Here is a 21,697-nt window from a genome sequence, read left to right as displayed (position 1 = left end):
GTTTAAAGGGTGAATATTTCTTTGTTTAGTTTGCTTAAGTATTTTAATTAAAAATATTGTTTTGTGGAATCAATGATATGAAGTTTTTCATCTTAGGCCGTGAATTTATTTTCTATTTGTTCTTTGAGTTTTTTTCTTTGTTTATTTCGAGAACTATAATTTTTATTTTAGGTATTTATTATTTAATAATTGATTATAGAGTTTTTGTTGAGTGAGAGCTTTTCAATTTAAATGGTTCTATAGTTGTTATAACTTTAATTTTGGATTGAATATCTCTTATTTTTATATCTTTTGTTATATATATTTCTTCTTTGGTTATTTATTATAGAGAGGATTATATATCTGGTGAAAAGAATATAAATCGTTTTATTATTATTGTTTTAATATTTATTCTTTCTATAGGTTTTTTAATTATTAGTCCTAATTTAATTAGAATTTTATTAGGTTGAGATGGTTTAGGTTTAGTTTCTTATTGTTTAGTTATTTATTATCAAAATGTAAAATCTTATAGTGCTGGTATATTAACTGCACTTTCTAATCGTATTGGTGATGTTGCTATTTTAATTTCTATTGCATGAATATTAAATTTTGGTGATTGAAATTATATTTATTATTATGATTTTATTTCTAATTCTTTTGAAATAAAGCTCATTACTATATTAATTGTTTTAGCAGCTATAACTAAGAGAGCTCAGATTCCTTTCTCTTCATGACTTCCTGCTGCTATAGCAGCTCCTACTCCTGTTTCTGCTTTAGTTCATTCTTCTACTCTTGTTACTGCTGGTGTTTATTTATTAATTCGTTTTAGACCAATATTGGATACTTATAATTGTGGTTGATTTTTACTTTTAATTGGTTGTATAACTATATTTATGGCTGGATTGGGCGCTAATTTTGAGTTTGATTTAAAGAAGATTATTGCTCTTTCTACTTTAAGACAACTTGGTTTAATAATAAGAATTTTGGCTATAGGTTATCCAAAGCTTGCATTTTTTCATTTATTGGCTCATGCTTTATTTAAGGCATTATTATTTATATGTGCAGGTTCAATAATTCATAATTTGAAGGATTCTCAGGATATTCGTTTTATAGGATCAATTGTTAATTTCATACCTTTAACTTCAGTTTGTTTTAATGTTTCTAGTTTATCTTTGTGTGGAATACCTTTTTTAGCGGGATTTTATTCAAAGGATTTAATTCTTGAGATGGTTTGTTTAAGATGAATTAATTGTTTAATTTTTTTTCTTTATTTTTTTTCTACTGGTTTAACTGCTTCTTATTCTTTTCGTTTGTTTTATTATTCAATATCTGGTGATAATAATTTTTATTCTAGATTTTCTTTTGATGATAAGGGTTATTATATTTCATTTGGAATAATTGGTCTATTGTTTGTTGCTGTTTTTGGTGGTAGTCTTTTATCTTGATTAATTTTTCCTATTCCTCATGTGATTGCTTTACCTTATTATTTAAAGTTTTTAACTATTACAGTTGTTATTTTAGGTGCTTATTTAGGTTATCTTATTTCTAATTTTGATTTTTCTCATAATTTATTTTCTTTAAGTATAGTTTCTTTTGTTAGATTTGCTGGTTCTATATGATTTATACCTTTTCTTTCAACTAAGTTTATTAGATATATTCCTTTATAAATAGGTTATTATTCATCTAAGTCATTTGATTATGGTTGAGGTGAATTACTTGGTGGTCAAGGTTTATATAGATTATTTATTTATTTAATTGGTTATATTCAAGGTTGATATGATTCTAATTTCAAGATTTATCTTTTAACTTTTATTTTTTGAATATTTATTTTGGTAATATTGTTTTTCGTTTACTTACATAGCTTATAATTAGAGCGTGACACTGAAGATGTTAAGGAAGTATTTTTACTTTTAAGTATTTATAAATATAGATATGTTATTTTTACAGTGAAAATGTAATGTTTTATTTAAACTATATAAATTTTAGAAATGTTAACGGAGTTTAACCGCTAATATAAAAAGTTAGCAGCTTTCATATTGGCTTTACATTTCCTTAATTGGAACTATTATAGTTCAATTATATTATTAACAGTAATACGCCTCTTTTTGGCTTCAATTAATAAGAATAAGGGTAGTACATACCAATCTTCCAGGTCGAAACTGACTGCAATATTTCGCTTCTTATTCTATTTAAGGTTGATTGATAATATCAATACTTTTTGAATGCAACCCAAATGTTATATTTAACTACAACCCTTTATTCTGCTCATTGTAATGCTCCTTGGTTTCATTCATGGTATAGTCCTCCTAATAGAACTAGAATAAAAAATATTGTTGATACTGTTCAGATTATAATGTCTGAAGTTTTAAAAATAATTACAATTGGTAGAATTAGTGCAATTTCTACATCAAAAATTAAAAAAGATTACTGCGATTAGGAAGAATCGTATTGAGAATGGTATTCGTGCTGATCTTTTTGGATCAAACCCACATTCAAATGGTGATCTTTTTTCTCGATCATTAATTAATTTTTTTGATAGTGTTGTTGCCAGGATTATAACAATTATTGGAATAATAAATCTAATGAAAACTCTTGTTGATAGAATTAGAATTGTTTTTCTTGATTTATATCAAGCTTTCTGATTGGAAGTCAAATGTACTATTTATACTAGAAAAACAATTATCTACCTCATCAATAAATAGAGATATATAAGAATAATCATACTACGTCTACGAAGTGTCAGTATCATGCTGCTGCTTCAAATCCAAAGTAATGTCTTGGTGAAAATTGATTTATTGAGTGTCGAAGTAGACATGTTGATAAAAAGATTGTTCCAATAATTACGTGTAAACCATGGAATCCTGTTGCAACAAAGAATGTTGATCCATAAACTGCATCTGCAATGCTAAAAGGTGCTTCTCAATATTCATATGCTTGAAGTATTGTAATGTATAGTCCTAATAACACTGTGAAGAATAATCCTTGTAGTGCTTGAGTATGATTAGATTCCATTAAACTATGATGTGCTCATGTTACTGTTACTCCTGATGCTAAAAGAATAGCTGTATTAAGTAATGGAATTTGTATAGGGTTAAAGGGTTGAATTCCTATTGGAGGTCATAGTATTCCTAGTTCAATTGTTGGTGCTAATCTTCTTCTAAAGAATGCTCAAAAAAAAGAAACGAAAAATAATACCTCTGATGCAATAAATAAAATTATTCCTCATCGTCATCCAATTGATACAAATGCTGTATGTAATCCTTGATATATTCCTTCTCGTACTACATCTCGTCATCATTGAATTATAGTTAGTAGGGTAATTCCAAATCCAATTATGAATAAGTTAATATTAAATAGGTGGAATCATTTTGCTAGTCCTGATACTAGGACTATTGCTCCAATTGCTCCTGTTAATGGTCAAGGTCTATAGTCTACTAAGTGGAATGGGTGGTTTGAGTGAGTTGTTAACATAGGTTTAATATACTTCTCTACAATATAGAGTTCTTAGAATTGAGAAAACATAGGCTTGAATTATTGCTACTGCTGATTCTAGAATTAATAGAAGTATTTGTCCAATAATTAGTAATGAGATTAAGTTTATTGCTATAGATGGTCCTGTGTTTCCTAATAAGGTTAATAATAAGTGTCCTGCAATTATATTTGCTGCCAACCGTACTGCTAATGTACCTGGTCGAATAACATTACTAATTGTTTCAATTAGTACTATAAATGATATTAATGCAGGCGGTGTACCTTGTGGTACAAGGTGTGTAAATATATGATTAGTATGGTTAATTCATCCAAATAATATAAATCTTAGCCATATAGGTAGGGCAATTGCAAATGTTAATGCTAAATGTCTTGTTCTAGTAAAAATATAAGGGAATAATCCTATGAAATTGTTAAATAATATTATAATAAAAATTGAGATGAAAATGAATGTTGTTCCATTAAATGATTTTGGTCCAAGAAGTGTTTTAAATTCATTATGTAAGGTTAAATTGAGTTTATTTCAGATAATGTTAATTCGTGATGGTGTAAGTCAAAATAGTGATGGGATTAATAATAGTCCTAGAAATGTTCTAGTTCAATTTAATGATAAATTAAAGATGTTAGTTGATGGGTCAAATGTTGAGAATAGATTTGTTATCATTTTCAATTTAAGTTTTTTATTTCAATTGTTCCTTTTTCTGCTCTTTTAATAAGGTTAGGTTTAAATGAGAAGAAGTTTATTTGATTAAACAAGATTAATGTAGCTGAAAATATAATGAATAGTGAGAATCATATAAGAGGGGATATTTGAGGGATTTGGATATAATTTCCCATAAGAAGTAGTCGTTAATTTACTATGATTTGGTTTAAGAGACCATTACTTACTTTCAGTCATCTGATGAATTTCAAGGTGTACTAATTTTTTTTAGTTACTTTAGATTGACACTCTAATGTTATTTATTTTAACTAACTCCTTAAATTATCTTAGATAATCACTTAATAAATAAATTTACTGAAGTTCTTTCAATTACAATTGGTATAAATCTGTGGTTTGCTCCACAGATTTCTGAGCATTGTCCAAAGAATAATCCAGGTCGATTTATTGTGAATGTTCCTTGATTTAACCGACCTGGCGTTGCATCAATTTTAACCCCTAATGCAGGAACTACTCATGAGTGTAGAACATCTGATGCTCTTGTTAATACTCGTACTTCTGTATTAATTGGTAGGATTGTTCGGTTATCTACATCTAGTAGTCGGAATCCATCATTTTCTAGGGCATGTTCTGGTGTTATATAAGTGTCAAATTCTACGTCTATGAAGTCTGAATATTCATATCTTCAATATCATTGTCGTCCAATGGTTTTAATTGTAATTATTGCATCTACTGAATCATCAAGTAAATATAATAGTCGTAATGATGGAAGGGCAATAAAAATTAATGTAATTGCTGGTAAAGCTGTTCAGATTGTTTCAATTAAATGTCCATGAAGTATATTACGGTTAGTATAGGCAATAAATAATATATAACTTAGGGCATAACCTACAATTACTGTAATTAATAATAATACGACCATAGTATGATCATGAAAGAATGATAATTGCTCCATTAATGGTGAAGCTCCATCTTGAAGAGATAAATTTGATCATGTTGCCATTAATAAAAATTTTCTAATAAAAGGTCAAACCTTTATTTGTAGAGCTTAAATCTACTGCACTAATCTGCCAAATTAGAATTTAGAGATTAATGGTAATTCTGAGTAACTATGTTCTGCAGGAGGGTTATTTTGTAGTCATTCTGTTGATCTTCTTATGTTAGCTCTAAATATAATTGCTCGGTTTGTAATCATTCTTTCTCATATAATTACAATGAATATAATGATTCCTACAATAGAAATTGTAGACCCAATTCTTGATACTACGTTTCATGATGTATATGCGTCTGGGTAGTCAGAGTATCGTCGAGGTCAAAGAATGATGTATTTAAATTTCGATCTGTTAATAATATAGTAATAGCTCCTGCTAAAACTGGAAGTGAAAGAAGGAGAAGTAATGCTGTAATAGCTACAGATCATATAAATAAAGGTGTTTGATCTAAAGTTATACTTTCTGATCGTATATTAATTGCTGTTGTAATGAAATTCACTGCACCAAGAATAGATGATACACCTGCTAAGTGCAGTGAAAAAATAGCTAGATCTACAGATGCACCCCCGTGTGCAATAGCTCCTGCTAGAGGAGGGTAAACTGTTCATCCTGTACCAGCACCATTATCTACTATAGAAGATGTAAGAAGAAGGGTTAGTGAAGGTGGTAGTAATCAAAAACTTATATTATTTATTCGTGGAAATGCTATATCTGGTGCACCAATTATTAGTGGAACAAGTCAATTACCAAATCCACCAATTATAATAGGTATTACTATAAAGAAAATTATTACGAATGCGTGAGCTGTAATAATAACATTATAAATCTGGTCATCCCCAATTAGAGATCCGGGTTGGCCAAGTTCAGCACGAATAAGTATTCTTATTGATGTTCCTACTATTCCTGCTCATGCTCCAAATATGAAGTATAAAGTACCAATGTCCTTATGGTTTGTTGAGAATAATCATTTTTGCGGTAAGATGGCTGAATTTTAGGTGGTAGACTGTAAATCTACTTATGAGATGTTTTCTCTCTTATCATATTTAGGTCTTATATTCAATTATGATTCTAGACTGCAATTCTAGAGGTGTAAAATTTTACTAAGGCCTAAAAGATTATTCTTTTAATTATAACTTTGAAGGTTATTAGTTTGATTAACTTAAGTCCTTAGTATAATGAAATTAAGGTTGATGTTGAAATCAATCCTATTGTTGAAATTATTACTGTTATAGGAAGAATGATTCTTGATTTTTGGGACTTTATCTTTATAGATCACGAATTTTCTGTGTATGATGTAATTAGAGCTGAGAATCTAATACGTATATAGTAGTAGAGTGTAATTGTAGTAAATACTACTATAATAGTTATAATAGTTGTTATATTGTTTTCTATTAATGATTGTATTACAATTCATTTTGGTAAGAATCCAAGGAATGGTGGTAGTCCACCTAAAGATAATAAAGATAAGAATATTATGAATTTAATTTCGGTTTTTATATATCTGGCTGAATAAATTTGATTTATGAAAAATAAATTTATTTGCTTAAATAATAAAACTATAATTAATCTTAATAGTGAGTAAATAATGAAGTATAGTTCTCAGATGTTTTCTCTGACTGTTAATGATCTAATTATTCAACCTAGATGACTGATTGATGAATATGCTAAAAGTTGTCGTAAGGATGTTTGATTTAAACCTCCTATTGCCCCAATAATAATTCTTAAGATAATAATTGTTCAAATAAAAGTTCTCAATTGAATACAATAAGATAAGACCATTATTGGGGCGATTTTTTGTCATGTTATTAATGTTAAACAATTATTTCATCTTGATGCTCCTATAACTTCTGGAAATCAGAAATGGAAAGGTGCAGCTCCAATCTTTAATAATAGTCTAGATCTAATTATTATTGATGGGATAAATTCTGTTTCCCATCCCATGGGATATTTTATTTGAATCAGCAAAATTGAAAATAATAATATTGTCGATGCTATTGCTTGGACAATAAAATATTTAATTGATGATTCATTTATTATTATATTTTTATTTCTTGTTAGGAGCGGAATAAATGAAAGTAAGTTGATCTCAAGTCCTATTCAAACCCCAAATCAGGAATTTGATGAAATGGACAGGATCGTTCCTATCATTAATGTTGATAGGAAGAGAAGTTTTGTAGAGTTGTTGGTCATTAAAAAGGAGAGGATTGATACCTCTATAAATGGGGTATGAACCCATTAGCTTGTTTAGCTTACCTTTTTACATTAAGGTGTATGATGCACGTTAGTTTTTGATACTAAAGGAGATAGTTTAATTCTATCTTATGTAATTTTAATGAAGGTAATTTTATTTACTTTATTTACCCTATCAAGGTAACCCTTTAATCAGGCACTTCATTTATTTAATATATAAATCGAAAGTTTTTTTTTGAAATTCTTTTATGTATTATTTTGTTTAATTAGGATTAATTTATCCTGCTCATTTTATATATATATATATATATATATATATATATATATATATATATATATATATATATATATATATATATAATAATTTATATTAATATATTACATTTAATTGAAATTAAAGTATTATAAGTTCATCTTACCATTATCAATTGATTATTTTAATGCAATTATTTACCTAGGATTATAGCTACTTATGTTTTTAGCTTAAAATAGGTTATTATAATATAATATATATAATAATATGTAATTTAATATTTAATATTATTATAATTGGATATAATAAATAAAATTATTAATTTAAATATAAAATTTTATAATTAATATAAATAATTATATTAATTATAATAATATAATTATGTAAATTATCTATAATTAGATTATTTAACTAATATATATGAAAGTTAACTTAATATAAAAAAAGAATTCATATTAATAACATATTATATTAAATTACATAATTGTATAAAATATATTTATTATTTATATATATACTAAATATATATTAATAAATAATATTTATTATTTATTATTTATTTATTATTTATTATCTATTTATTATTTATTTATTTATTTATTTATTTATTTTATTTATTTATTTATTTATTTATTTATTTATTTATTTATTATTTATTTATTTATTATTTATTATTTATTATGTATTATTTATTTAATCTTTCTTTATTTATTAGTGAAAAGAAAGATTAAATATGAAAGAATATAATACATTTATTGCTATACATGTTCCATATTAATCTTTAATTATATATAATAGAGAAGTTGTTGTGGTCATACATAGGGGCGTTTCTTTTTTTTTTTGTTAATGTTTGTGGTTTTTTTCTTTTTTTTTCTTTAAATATTTGAATCTTTTATTTTTTCCTGAATAGATTTAAAATTTTCTTATTTTTTATTATTAAAAGTTTTATTCTTGCTTGTTTATTCACTTTTTCTTTGTATTATATGTAAGTTTTGTTAGACTAAATGTTCTTTTTGCAGTAATTTGATTTAATTATCAAGTGATTTTGGATTTAGCAATTGATTTAGTATCGGCATAATTCGTGCCAGCAGCCGCGGTTATACGATTGATACAAGTGAATATTATTGGTTAAAACAGTTGTTTATATTATTAGGGTTGAAATATAAATTTGTAAGGTGAAATGTTAAAATTTATTTGTGGCCCTTTTTATGAATCTGTGAAATTTAAATAATAAACTAGGATTAGATACCCTATTATTTTAAATGTTAATTATATTTACCAGGGTACTATTAGTTAAGGTCTTTAAACCCAAAGAATTTGGCGGTATCTCATTCCATTCAGAGGAACCTACCCCATGATTGATAATACACGATTTACTCTACTTAATTTATTTGTTTGTATATCTCCGTTATCAGAGAATCTTTTTAGAGTTATAATTCTCAAGATTTATAATTATAAAATATTTCAGGTCAAGGTGCAGCTTATAGTTAAGAGGAGGTGGGTTACAATAGATTTTTGTTTATAACGGATTTGATAGTGAAATACTGTTAATGAAGGTGGATTTGATAGTAATTTAATTTATTTAATTTAACTGATATTGGCTCTGAGATGTGTACACATCGCCCGTCGCTCTCATTATTGATTATTCTATTTTATTTTAAAGTAGCTTCAATTTAGATGAGATAAGTCGTAACATAGTAGATGTACTGGAAAGTGTATCTAGGAAGAGTTTCAAGATATAACTTATTAGTAAAGTGTTTCATTTACACTGAAAATTTTTCTGTGCAAATCTGATATCTTGATTATTTATTTTATTATATTTATTTTTTGTTTATTTAATTATTTAATATAAATAATTTTATTGTATTTTTGTCTTAGTATATTTTATAGAATTGATTTTTTAAATTATAGTTTATTGGTAATGTAAGTGTTTTATGAAATATTATTTTAAATTTTTTTAAGTAGATTTTATTTATTGTCCTTTTGTATCAGGGTTTATCAAAATTTTAGTATTTATTTTACTTGTCTCGATTTGGGTTGATTTATAAATAATTTATAGTTAATGTATCATAATTATTATTAAATTATTTATAGAAATGAGATGTTAATCGTTTCCCAAGATATCTAGTTTCTTAAGAAAAAATTTAATTTTTTAAAGCTATTTGTTTTTATTTAATTTTTTAAGTAAAAATATTAACTTATTTATTCTTTAAGGGATAAGCTTTGAAGTTAATAACCTATAATTTATTTTATAGAAATATAATAGTAAGCTTTAAACCAGCTATCTTTAAGATTACGTTTTAGTTCATTATTTTTTATTTTGTTTTATAAATATTTTAGGTTTTTTATTAAGATTATTAATTTAATTTTAAAATTTTTGTAATAATGATAGAATTAGTATATTTATTTGTATGAAATTTTTACCTTGTGAACTTATTATAAGGAACTAGGCAAAATTGATTTCCGCCTGTTTATCAAAAACATGTCCTCTTGTTTATATTTTGAGGTCTGGCCTGCTCACTGAGCGTATTTTTAAAGAGCCGCGGTATTTTGACCGTGCAAAGGTAGCATAATCATTAGTCTCTTAATTAGTGGCTGGAATGAATGGCTTGACGAGAAATCAACTGTCTCTTAATAAATTTTTGAATTTAACTTTTGAGTCAAAAGGCTTAAATTCTTCTTTAGGACGAGAAGACCCTATAGAGCTTGACATTTTACTTTTATATAGTTTTTTGTTTGTCTTTCTATATTTAATGATGATGTTTTGTTGGGGTGACATGAAGAATAGATAAACTCTTCATTATTATATCATTTATTTATGTTTGTTATTTTGATCCATAATTTATGATCATAAGATTAAGTTACCTTAGGGATAACAGCGTAATTGTTTTTGAGAGCTCATATCGACAAAGCAGATTGCGACCTCGATGTTGGATTAAGAAAAATTTTGGGTGCAGGAGCCCAATGATTAGGTCTGTTCGACCTTTAAATTCTTACATGATCTGAGTTCAGACCGGCGTGAGCCAGGTCGGTTTCTATCCTAAGATTGTTAATCCATATTAGTACGAAAGGACCATATGGTTAAAATATTTTTTGTTATATTGATTAATATTAATTTATTTACTATTTTGACAGATTAATGTGTTGAATTTAGAATTCATTTATGTAGATTTTTTCTACAAATAGTATTGATACTTTATGATTTATTTATATTTATTTTGAATTTTCTTTTATTGGTTATTTGTGTTTTAATTAGTGTTGCCTTTTTAACTTTATTAGAGCGTAAGGTTTTAGGTTATATTCAGATTCGAAAGGGTCCAAATAAGGTAGGTTTTGTTGGAATTCCTCAGCCATTTAGGGATGCTATTAAGTTAATTTGTAAGGAGCAGCCAATTCCTATTATATCTAATTACCTACTTTATTATTTTCCCCCTGTTTTTAATTTAATGATTTCTTTAGCCGTTTGAGTAATTTTTCCTTATTTAACTTATATGTGTTCTTTTTCTTATGGATTTTTATTTTTTTTATGTTGTACTAGGTTAGGTGTTTATACTGTTATAATTGCTGGTTGATCTTCTAATTCAAATTATTCATTATTAGGTTCTCTTCGTTCTGTTGCTCAAACAATTTCTTATGAAGTTAGTTTAGCTTTAATTTTATTGTCTTTAATTATTTTAATTGGTAGTTTTAATATGTTTGATTTTATAAACTATCAGCTTTATTGTTGATTTATTATTATTTCTTTTCCTTTAGCTTTAGCTTGTTTTGCTTCTTGCTTAGCTGAAACTAATCGTACTCCTTTTGATTTTGCTGAAGGGGAATCTGAGTTAGTTTCAGGATTTAATATTGAGTATGGTGCGGGTGGTTTTACTTTAATTTTTTTAGCTGAATATACTAGAATTGTCTTCATAAGAATGTTATTGGCTTTAATTTTTTTGGGCGGTGATTTTTATTCTTTTATATTTTTTATTAAGCTTGCTATTATATCTTTTTTTTTTATTTGGGTTCGTGGAACATTACCACGGTTCCGTTATGATAAATTAATGTACTTAGCTTGAAAAAGTTTTTTACCTTTATCTTTGAATTTTTTTATTTTCTTTGTTGGTTTAAAGATTTTATTTATCTCATTTGTTTAGTGAAATTTTTTGAGAAAAGTTAATGGAAGAGTTAAACTTCTAATTTTATGTTTTCAAAACATATGCTTTTTCTAAGCTAATTAACTTTATTCCTTAATTAATTTATCTCATGCGTTTGCGACATGGACATTAATTAAGAAATATGTGAAGTAAATAATTGTTAAGATTTGACCTGTTATAATATAAGGTTCTTCAACAGGTCGTTTACCAATTCACGTTAGTAAGCATACAACAACTACTATAATTCAGAATAAAATTTGATTAATAGGGTAAAATTGAATGCCTCGGAATGGTGTTTTATTATAAAATGGTAAAATTATTAAGAATCTAATTGATAAAAATAATGCAATAACACCTCCTAACTTATTAGGGATAGATCGTAGAATTGCATATGCAAATAGGAAATATCATTCTGGTTGAATGTGAACTGGTGTTACTAATGGGTTGGCAGGTACAAAGTTATCTGGATCTCCTAATAGGTAAGGATTAATTAAACATAGTATAATTAATAATGATGTTATTATTACAAATGTAATAGAATCCTTAAAGGTAAAGTATGGATGGAATGGAATTTTTTCAATATCTCCATTTAGTCCAAGAGGATTATTAGATCCTGTTTGGTGAAGAAAAAATAAATGAATTGCTGCTATAGCAGCAATAATAAATGGTAATACAAAATGGAATGTGAAGAATCGATTTAATGTTGCATTATCAACAGCGAATCCTCCTCATACTCATTGGACTAAATCTGTTCCTAAGTATGGGATTACTGATAATAAATTAGTAATTACTGTTGCACCTCAAAAAGATATTTGGCCTCAGGGTAAGACATATCCTATAAATGCAGTTGCTATCACTAAAAATAAAATCACTGTACCAATTATTCAGGTATGTATATATATATATAAGATCCATAGTAAATTCCCCGTCCTACATGTAAGTAAATACAAATAAAAAATATAGATGCTCCATTTGCGTGTAAGGTTCGGATAATTCAACCATTATTTACGTCTCGGCAGATGTGTACTACACTACTGAATGCTATTTCAATATTTGATGTATAATGTATAGCTAAAAATAGTCCAGTTACGATTTGAATTACCAAACATAACCCTAATAGGGATCCAAAATTTCATCAAAATGAAATATTTGTTGGGGCAGGTAAGTCAATTAAAGAGTTATTAATAATTTTAATTAAAGGATGTCTTAATCGTAAGGGTTTATTCATTAGTAATTATCTTATTTTACGAATAGGTCCCTGATTAATATTGGTGATTTTAACAACTGCTAGTAGTGCTAAAAATAAATAAATTATTATTATTATTGTAATAATGAATGTTGGTCTATTATATAATTTTTCTAAAGATATTGTTATTTCTTGATAATTGATTGAATTATCAATATTTATAGTTTCGGTGTTTTTGAAAAAGTCTATATAGATATATCTAGAATAATTAATATTAATATGATAAATACTCACATTATTAATGTAATAATTATAGTGATTGATTTAGGCTGAAATATTTCGTTTGATGCAATTCTTGTAATGTAAATAAATAATACTAGTATACCACCAAGAAATGTTAAAAATAAAATATATGATAATCAATATCTTTCTATTATTGTTCCTGTTATTAATCCAACTAGGAAGGTTTGAAGGATAATAAAAAGCATTATTGATATTGGGTGTCTTAATTTAATAAAATTAATATTTATTACATTTGATAATGATATAATTATTATTTTGATCATTTCAGGGGTTAGTTTATTTAAAATACCGGTTTTGGGGACCGATGATGGAAGCTTTTCCACCTCTGAAGTTTTAAAAGTGGGGGCTGGACTTATTTCCGGTTTACAAGACCGGCGTTTTTTTTAAACTATTAAAACTAATGTTTGTATTCTCTATTTTTACTTCTTTATTGATTTATTTTGCTGGTGTTTATGTTTTTTCTTCTAAACGTAAACATTTATTAATGGTTCTTTTGAGATTAGAATATATTGTTCTTTCTTTATTTATGTTAGTTATTGTTTTTCTTATTGAGTTTGATTATGATTATTTTTTTCCTGTTATTTTTTTAGTTTTTTCTGTTTGTGAGGGTGCTTTAGGTCTTTCTATTTTAGTTTCAATAATTCGTTCTCATGGTAATGATTTTTTTAATTCTTTTGGTTTATCTTTATGTTAAAGTATTTATTTATAACTATTTTTTTGATCCCTCTTTGTTTATTAAATAATTGTTGATGGTTGGTTCATTCTTTAATGTTTCTGTCGGGTTTTGTTTTTATAATTTGTGTTTATTCATATGCTGATTTGAATATAATTAGATATTATTTTGGTATTGATTATTTTTCTTTTAGTTTAATTTTACTTAGTTTTTGGATTTGTTCTTTAATAATCACTGCTAGAGGTTCAGTTTATTTAAGTTCATATCATTCTAATTTTTTTTGTTTTTATGGTTTTGATTTTAATAATTATGCTTTATTGTTCATTTGCTAGATTAAGTCTTCTTTCTTTTTATATTTTTTTTGAGGCTAGATTAGTTCCTACTTTACTTTTAATTTTGGGTTGGGGTTATCAACCTGAGCGTTTGCAGGCTGGTGTTTATTTAATTTTTTATACTTTGGTTGCTAGATTACCTTTATTATTAGTTTTATTTAAGGTTTCTGATTTTTCTAATACTTTATATTTTCCTTTATTGGTTGATTTTGGTTCTTATTATTTTATGTTTTATGTATTTATAATTTTGGCTTTTTTAGTTAAGATACCTATGTTTTTGGTTCATTTATGACTTCCTAAGGCTCATGTAGAGGCCCCTATTTCATGTAGAATAATTCTTGCTGGTGTTTTATTAAAGTTAGGTGGTTATGGTATTTTTCGTGTTATAAAGGTTATTTCTTATTTGGGTTTAAAGTTTAATTATTTTTGATTGTCTTTAGGTTTATCTGGGGGTGTTATTGTAAGATTTATTTGTTTTCGTCAGGTTGATTTAAAGTCTTTAATTGCATATTCTTCTGTTGCTCATATAAGAATGGTTATTGGTGGATTGATGACTATGAATTGATGAGGTTGTGTAGGTTCTCTTTCTCTAATGGTTGGTCATGGTTTATGTTCTTCTGGTTTATTTTGTTTATCTAATATTATTTATGAACGTTTAGGTAGACGAAGATTATTAATTAACAAGGGTATAATTAATTTGATGCCAAGAATGGCTTTATGATGATTTCTTTTAAGATCATCAAATATGGCTGCTCCTCCTTCTTTAAATTTGGTAGGTGAAATTAGATTATTAAATAGAATTATATCTTGATCTTCTTTTAGATTCTTTGCTTTGATTTTTTTATCTTTTTTTAGAGCTGTTTATACTTTGTATATATATTCTTATTCTCAGCATGGGAATTATTATTCTGGTGTTTATACTTGTTCTCTTGGTTATTTTCGTGAATATCATCTTTTACTTTTACATTGATTGCCTTTAAATATTCTCTGTTTAAAGGGTGAATATTTCTTTGTTTAGTTTGCTTAAGTATTTTAATTAAAAATATTGTTTTGTGGAATCAAAGATATGAAGTTTTTCATCTTAGGCCGTGAATTTATTTTCTATTTGTTCTTTGAGTTTTTTTTCTTTGTTTATTTCGAGAACTATAATTTTTATTTTAGGTATTTATTATTTAATAATTGATTATAGAGTTTTTGTTGAGTGAGAGCTTTTCAATTTAAATGGTTCTATAGTTGTTATAACTTTAATTTTGGATTGAATATCTCTTATTTTTATATCTTTTGTTATATATATTTCTTCTTTGGTTATTTATTATAGAGAGGATTATATATCTGGTGAAAAGAATATAAATCGTTTTATTATTATTGTTTTAATATTTATTCTTTCTATAGGTTTTTTAATTATTAGTCCTAATTTAATTAGAATTTTATTAGGTTGAGATGGTTTAGGTTTAGTTTCTTATTGTTTAGTTATTTATTATCAAAATGTAAAATCTTATAGTGCTGGTATATTAACTGCACTTTCTAATGGTATTGGTGATGTTGCTATTTTAATTTCTATTGCATGAATGTTAAATTTTGGTGGTTGAAATTATATTTATTATTATGATTTTATTTCTAATTCTTTTGAAATAAAGCTCATTACTATATTAATTGTTTTAGCAGCTATAACTAAGAGAGCTCAGATTCCTTTCTCTTCATGACTTCCTGCTGCTATAGCAGCTCCTACTCCTGTTTCTGCTTTAGTTCATTCTTCTACTCTTGTTACTGCTGGTGTTTATTTATTAATTCGTTTTAGACCAATATTGGATACTTATAATTGTGGTTGATTTTTACTTTTAATTGGTTGTATAACTATATTTATGGCTGGATTGGGCGCTAATTTTGAGTTTGATTTAAAGAAGATTATTGCTCTTTCTACTTTAAGACAACTTGGTTTAATAATAAGAATTTTGGCTATAGGTTATCCAAAGCTTGCATTTTTTCATTTATTGGCTCATGCTTTATTTAAGGCATTATTATTTATATGTGCAGGTTCAATAATTCATAATTTGAAGTATTCTCAGGATATTCGTTTTATAGGATCAATTGTTAATTTCATACCTTTAACTTCAGTTTGTTTTATGTTTCTAGTTTATCTTTGTGTGGAATACCTTTTTTAGCGGGATTTTATTCAAAGGATTTAATTCTTGAGATGGTTTGTTTAAGATGAATTAATTGTTTAATTTTTTTTCTTTATTTTTTTTCTACTGGTTTAACTGCTTCTTATTCTTTTCGTTTGTTTTATTATTCAATATCTGGTGATAATAATTTTTATTCTAGATTTTCTTTTGATGATAAGGGTTATTATATTTCATTTGGAATAATTGGTCTATTGTTTGTTGCTGTTTTTGGTGGTAGTCTTTTATCTTGATTAATTTTTCCTATTCCTCATGTGATTGCTTTACCTTATTATTTAAAGTTTTTAACTATTACAGTTGTTATTTTAGGTGCTTATTTAGGTTATCTTATTTCTAATTTTGATTTTTCTCATAATTTATTTTCTTTAAGTATACTTTCTTTTGTTAGATTTGCTGGTTCTATATGATTTATACCTTTTCTTTCAACTAAGTTTATTAGATATATTCCTTTAAAAATAGGTTATTATTCATCTAAGTCATTTGATTATGGTTGAGGTGAATTACTTGGTGGTCAAGGTTTATATAGATTATTTATTTATTTATTTGGTTATATTCAAGGTTGATATGATTCTAATTTCAAGATTTATCTTTTAACTTTTATTTTTTGAATATTTATTTTGGTAATATTGATTTTCGTTTACTTAAATAGCTTATAATTAGAGCGTGACACTGAAGATGTTAAGGAAGTATTTTTACTTTTAAGTATTTATAAATATAGATATATTATTTTTACAGTGAAAATGTAATGTTTTATTTAAACTATGTAAATTTTAGAAATGTTAACGGAGTTTAACCGCTAATATAAAAAGTTAGCAGCTTTCATATTGGCTTTACATTTCCTTAATTGGAACTATTATAGTTCAATTATATTATTAACAGTAATACGCCTCTTTTTGGCTTCAATTAATAAGAATAAGGGTAGTACATACCAATCTTCCAGGTCGAAACTGACTGCAATATTTCGCTTCTTATTCTATTTAAGGTTGATTGATAATATCAATACTTTTTGAATGCAACCCAAATGTTATATTTAACTACAACCCTTTATTCTGCTCATTGTAATGCTCCTTGGTTTCATTCATGGTATAGTCCTCCTAATAGAACTAGAATAAAAAATATTGTTGATACTGTTCAGATTATAATGTCTGAAGTTTTAAAAATAATTACAATTGGTAGAATTAGTGCAATTTCTACATCAAAAATTAAAAAGATTACTGCGATTAGGAAGAATCGTATTGAGAATGGTATTCGTGCTGATCTTTTTGGATCAAACCCACATTCAAATGGTGATCTTTTTTCTCGATCATTAATTAATTTTTTTGATAGTGTTGTTGCCAGGATTATAACTATTATTGGAATAATAAATCTAATGAAAACTCTTGTTGATAGAATTAGAATTGTTTTTCTTGATTTATATCAAGCTTTCTGATTGGAAGTCAAATGTACTATTTATACTAGAAAAACAATTATCTACCTCATCAATAAATAGAGATATATAAGATTAATCATACTACGTCTACGAAGTGTCAGTATCATGCTGCTGCTTCAAATCCAAAGTGATGTCTTGGTGAAAATTGATTTATTGAGTGTCGAAGTAGACATGTTGATAAAAAGATTGTTCCAATAATTACGTGTAAACCATGGAATCCTGTTGCAACAAAGAATGTTGATCCATAAACTGCATCTGCAATGGTAAAAGGTGCTTCTCAATATTCATATGCTTGAAGAATTGTAAAGTATAGTCCTAATAACACTGTGAAGAGTAATCCTTGTAGTGCTTGAGTATGATTAGATTCCATTAAACTATGATGTGCTCATGTTACTGTTACTCCTGATGCTAAAAGAATAGCTGTATTAAGTAATGGAATTTGTATAGGGTTAAAGGGTTGAATTCCTATTGGAGGTCATAGTATTCCTAGTTCAATTGTTGGTGCTAATCTTCTTCTAAAGAATGCTCAAAAAAAAAGAAACGAAAAATAATACCTCTGATGCAATAAATAAAATTATTCCTCATCGTAATCCAATTGATACAAATCCTGTATGTAATGCTTGATATGTTCCTTCTCGTACTACATCTCGTCATCATTGAATTATAGTTAGTAGGGTAATTCCAAATCCAATTATGAATAAGTTAATATTAAATAGATGGAATCATTTTGCTAGTCCTGATACTAGGACTATTGCTCCAATTGCTCCTGTTAATGGTCAAGGTCTATAGTCTACTAAGTGGAATGGGTGGTTTGAGTGAGTTGTTAACATAGGTTTAATATACTTCTCTAGAATATAGAGTTCTTAGAATTGAGAAAACATAGGCTTGAATTATTGCTACTGCTGATTCTAGAATTAATAGAAGTATTTGTCCAATAATTAGTAATGAGATTAAGTTTATTGCTATAGATGGTCCTGTGTTTCCTAATAAGGTTAATAATAAGTGTCCTGCAATTATATTTGCAGCCAACCGTACTGCTAATGTACCTGGTCGAATAACATTACTAATTGTTTCAATTAGTACTATAAATGATATTAATGCAGGCGGTGTACCTTGTGGTACAAGGTGTGTAAATATATGATTAGTATGGTTAATTCATCCAAATAATATAAATCTTAGCCATATAGGTAGGGCAATTGCAAATGTTAATGCTAAATGTCTTGTTCTAGTAAAAATATAAGGGAATAATCCTATGAAATTGTTAAATAATATTATAATAAAAATTGAGATGAAAATGAATGTTGCTCCATTAAATGATTTTGGTCCAAGAAGTGTTTTAAATTCATTATGTAAGGTTAAATTTAGTTTATTTCAGATAATGTTAATTCGTGATGGTGTAAGTCAAAATATTGATGGGATTAATAATAGTCGTAGAAATGTTCTAGTTCAATTTAATGATAAATTAAAGATGTTAGTTGATGGGTCAAATGTTGAGAATAGATTTGTTATCATTTTCAATTTAAGTTTTTTATTTCAATTGTTCCTTTTTCTGCTCTTTTAATAAGGTTAGGTTTAAATGAGAAGAAGTTTATTTGATTAAACAAGATTAATGTAGCTGAAAATATAATGAATAGTGAGAATCATATAAGAGGGGATATTTGAGGGATTTGGATATAATTTCCCCATCAGAAGTAGTCGTTAATTTACTATTATTTGGTTTAAGAGACCATTACTTACTTTCAGTCATCTGATGAATTTCAAGGTGTACTAATTTTTTTTTAGTTACTTTAGATTGACACTCTAATGTTATTTATTTTAACTAACTCCTTAAATTATCTTAGATAATCACTTAATAAATAAATTTACTGAAGTTCTTTCAATTACAATTGGTATAAATCTGTGGTTTGCTCCACAGATTTCTGAGCATTGTCCAAAGAATAATCCAGGTCGATTTATTGTGAATGTTCCTTGATTTAACCGACCTGGCGTTGCATCAATTTTAACCCCTAATGCAGGAACTGCTCATGAGTGTAGAACATCTGATGCTCTTGTTAATACTCGTACTTCTGTATTTATTGGTAGGATTGTTCGTTTATCTACATCTAGTAGTCGGAATCCATCATTTTCTAGGTCTTGTTCTGGTGTTATATAAGTGTCAAATTCTACGTCTATGAAGTCTGAATATTCATATCTTCAATATCATTGTCGTCCAATGGTTTTAATTGTAATTATTGCATCTACTGAATCATCAAGTAAATATAATAGTCGTAATGATGGAAGGGCAATAAAAATTAATGTAATTGCTGGTAAAGCTGTTCAGATTGTTTCAATTAAATGTCCATGAAGTATATTACGGTTAGTATAGGCAATAAATAATATATAACTTAGGGCATAACCTACAATTACTGTAATTAATAATAATACGACCATAGTATGATCATGAAAGAATGATAATTGCTCCATTAATGGTGAAGCTCCATCTTGAAGAGATAAATTTGATCATGTTGCCATTAATAAATATTTTCTAATAAAAGGTCAAAACTTTATTTGTAGAGCTTAAATCTACTGCACTAATCTGCCATATTAGAATCTAGAGATTAATGGTAATTCTGAGTAACTATGTTCTGCAGGAGGGTTATTTTGTAGTCATTCTGTTGATCTTCTTATGTTAGCTCTAAATATAATTGCTCGGTTTGTAATCATTCTTTCTCATATAATTACAATGAATATAATGATTCCTACAATAGAAATTGTAGACCCAATTCTTGATACTACGTTTCATGATGTATATGCGTCTGGGTAGTCAGAGTATCGTCGAGGTATTCCTGCTAATCCTAGGAAGTGTTGAGGAAAGAATGTTAAATTTACTCCAATGAATATAATTGTAAATTGGATTTTTAATCATGTATTATTTATAGTTAATCCTGTAAATAGTGGATATCATTGAATGACACCTCCTATAATTGCAAATACTGCTCCTATAGATAATACATAATGAAAGTGGGCTACTACATAATATGTATCATGTAATACAATATCAAGTGATGAATTTGCTAATACTAATCCTGTTAATCCACCAATTGTAAATAGGAAAATAAATCCTAGAGCTCATAATAATGGTGGATTGAACTTCAATTTAGTTCCATATAATGTAGCTAATCATCTAAATACCTTAATTCCTGTAGGTACAGCAATAATTATTGTTGCTGATGTAAAATATGCTCGTGTGTCAACATCCATTCCTACTGTAAATATATGATGTGCTCATACAATAAATCCTATTAGTCCAATTGATAGTATAGCATAAATTATACCTAATGTTCCAAATGATTCAATTTTTCCTCTTTCTTGACATACAATATGGGAAATAATTCCGAACCCCGGTAGAATTAAAATATAAACTTCTGGGTGTCCAAAGAATCAAAATAGATGTTGATATAGAATTGGGTCACCCCCTCCTGCAGGGTCAAAGAATGATGTATTTAAATTTCGATCTGTTAATAATATAGTAATAGCTCCTGCTAAAACTGGAAGTGAAAGAAGGAGAAGTAATGCTGTAATAGCTACAGATCATACAAATAAAGGTGTTTGATCTAAAGTTATACTTTCTGATCGTATATTAATTGCTGTTGTAATGAAATTCACTGCACCAAGAATAGATGATACACCTGCTAAGTGCAGTGAAAAAATAGCTAGATCTACAGATGCACCCCCGTGTGCAATAGCTCCTGCTAGAGGAGGGTAAACTGTTCATCCTGTACCAGCACCATTATCTACTATAGAAGATGTAAGAAGAAGGGTTAGTGAAGGTGGTAGTAATCAAAAACTTATATTATTTATTCGTGGAAATGCTATATCTGGTGCACCAATTATTAGTGGAACAAGTCAATTACCAAA

At 26.9% G+C, this 21,697-nt stretch overlaps 2 long non-coding RNA genes across 4 annotated transcripts in view; both read left to right on the top strand.

Annotated features, from left to right (window-relative positions):
• The window catches only part of LOC126306440 (uncharacterized), a 43,921-nt gene extending 33,237 nt beyond the window's left edge, over window positions 1–10,684 (top strand). For both annotated transcript variants that reach the window (XR_007553540.1, XR_007553541.1), the window contains exon 2: window positions 9,902–10,684. This is a non-coding gene — a long non-coding RNA (uncharacterized LOC126306440). The remainder of the gene's footprint in view (window positions 1–9,901) is intronic.
• The window catches only part of LOC126306434 (uncharacterized), a 163,283-nt gene that overhangs the window by 35,425 nt on the left and 106,161 nt on the right, over window positions 1–21,697 (top strand). The gene's annotated exons all lie outside the window — the stretch shown is intronic.

Source organism: Schistocerca gregaria, unplaced genomic scaffold, assembly GCF_023897955.1.
Source record: "Schistocerca gregaria isolate iqSchGreg1 unplaced genomic scaffold, iqSchGreg1.2 ptg000333l, whole genome shotgun sequence".
NCBI classification, from domain to species: Eukaryota; Metazoa; Arthropoda; class Insecta; order Orthoptera; family Acrididae; genus Schistocerca; species Schistocerca gregaria.
Note: the sequence above shows the minus strand (reverse complement) of the source record. Positions and strands in the feature narration are given on the sequence as shown.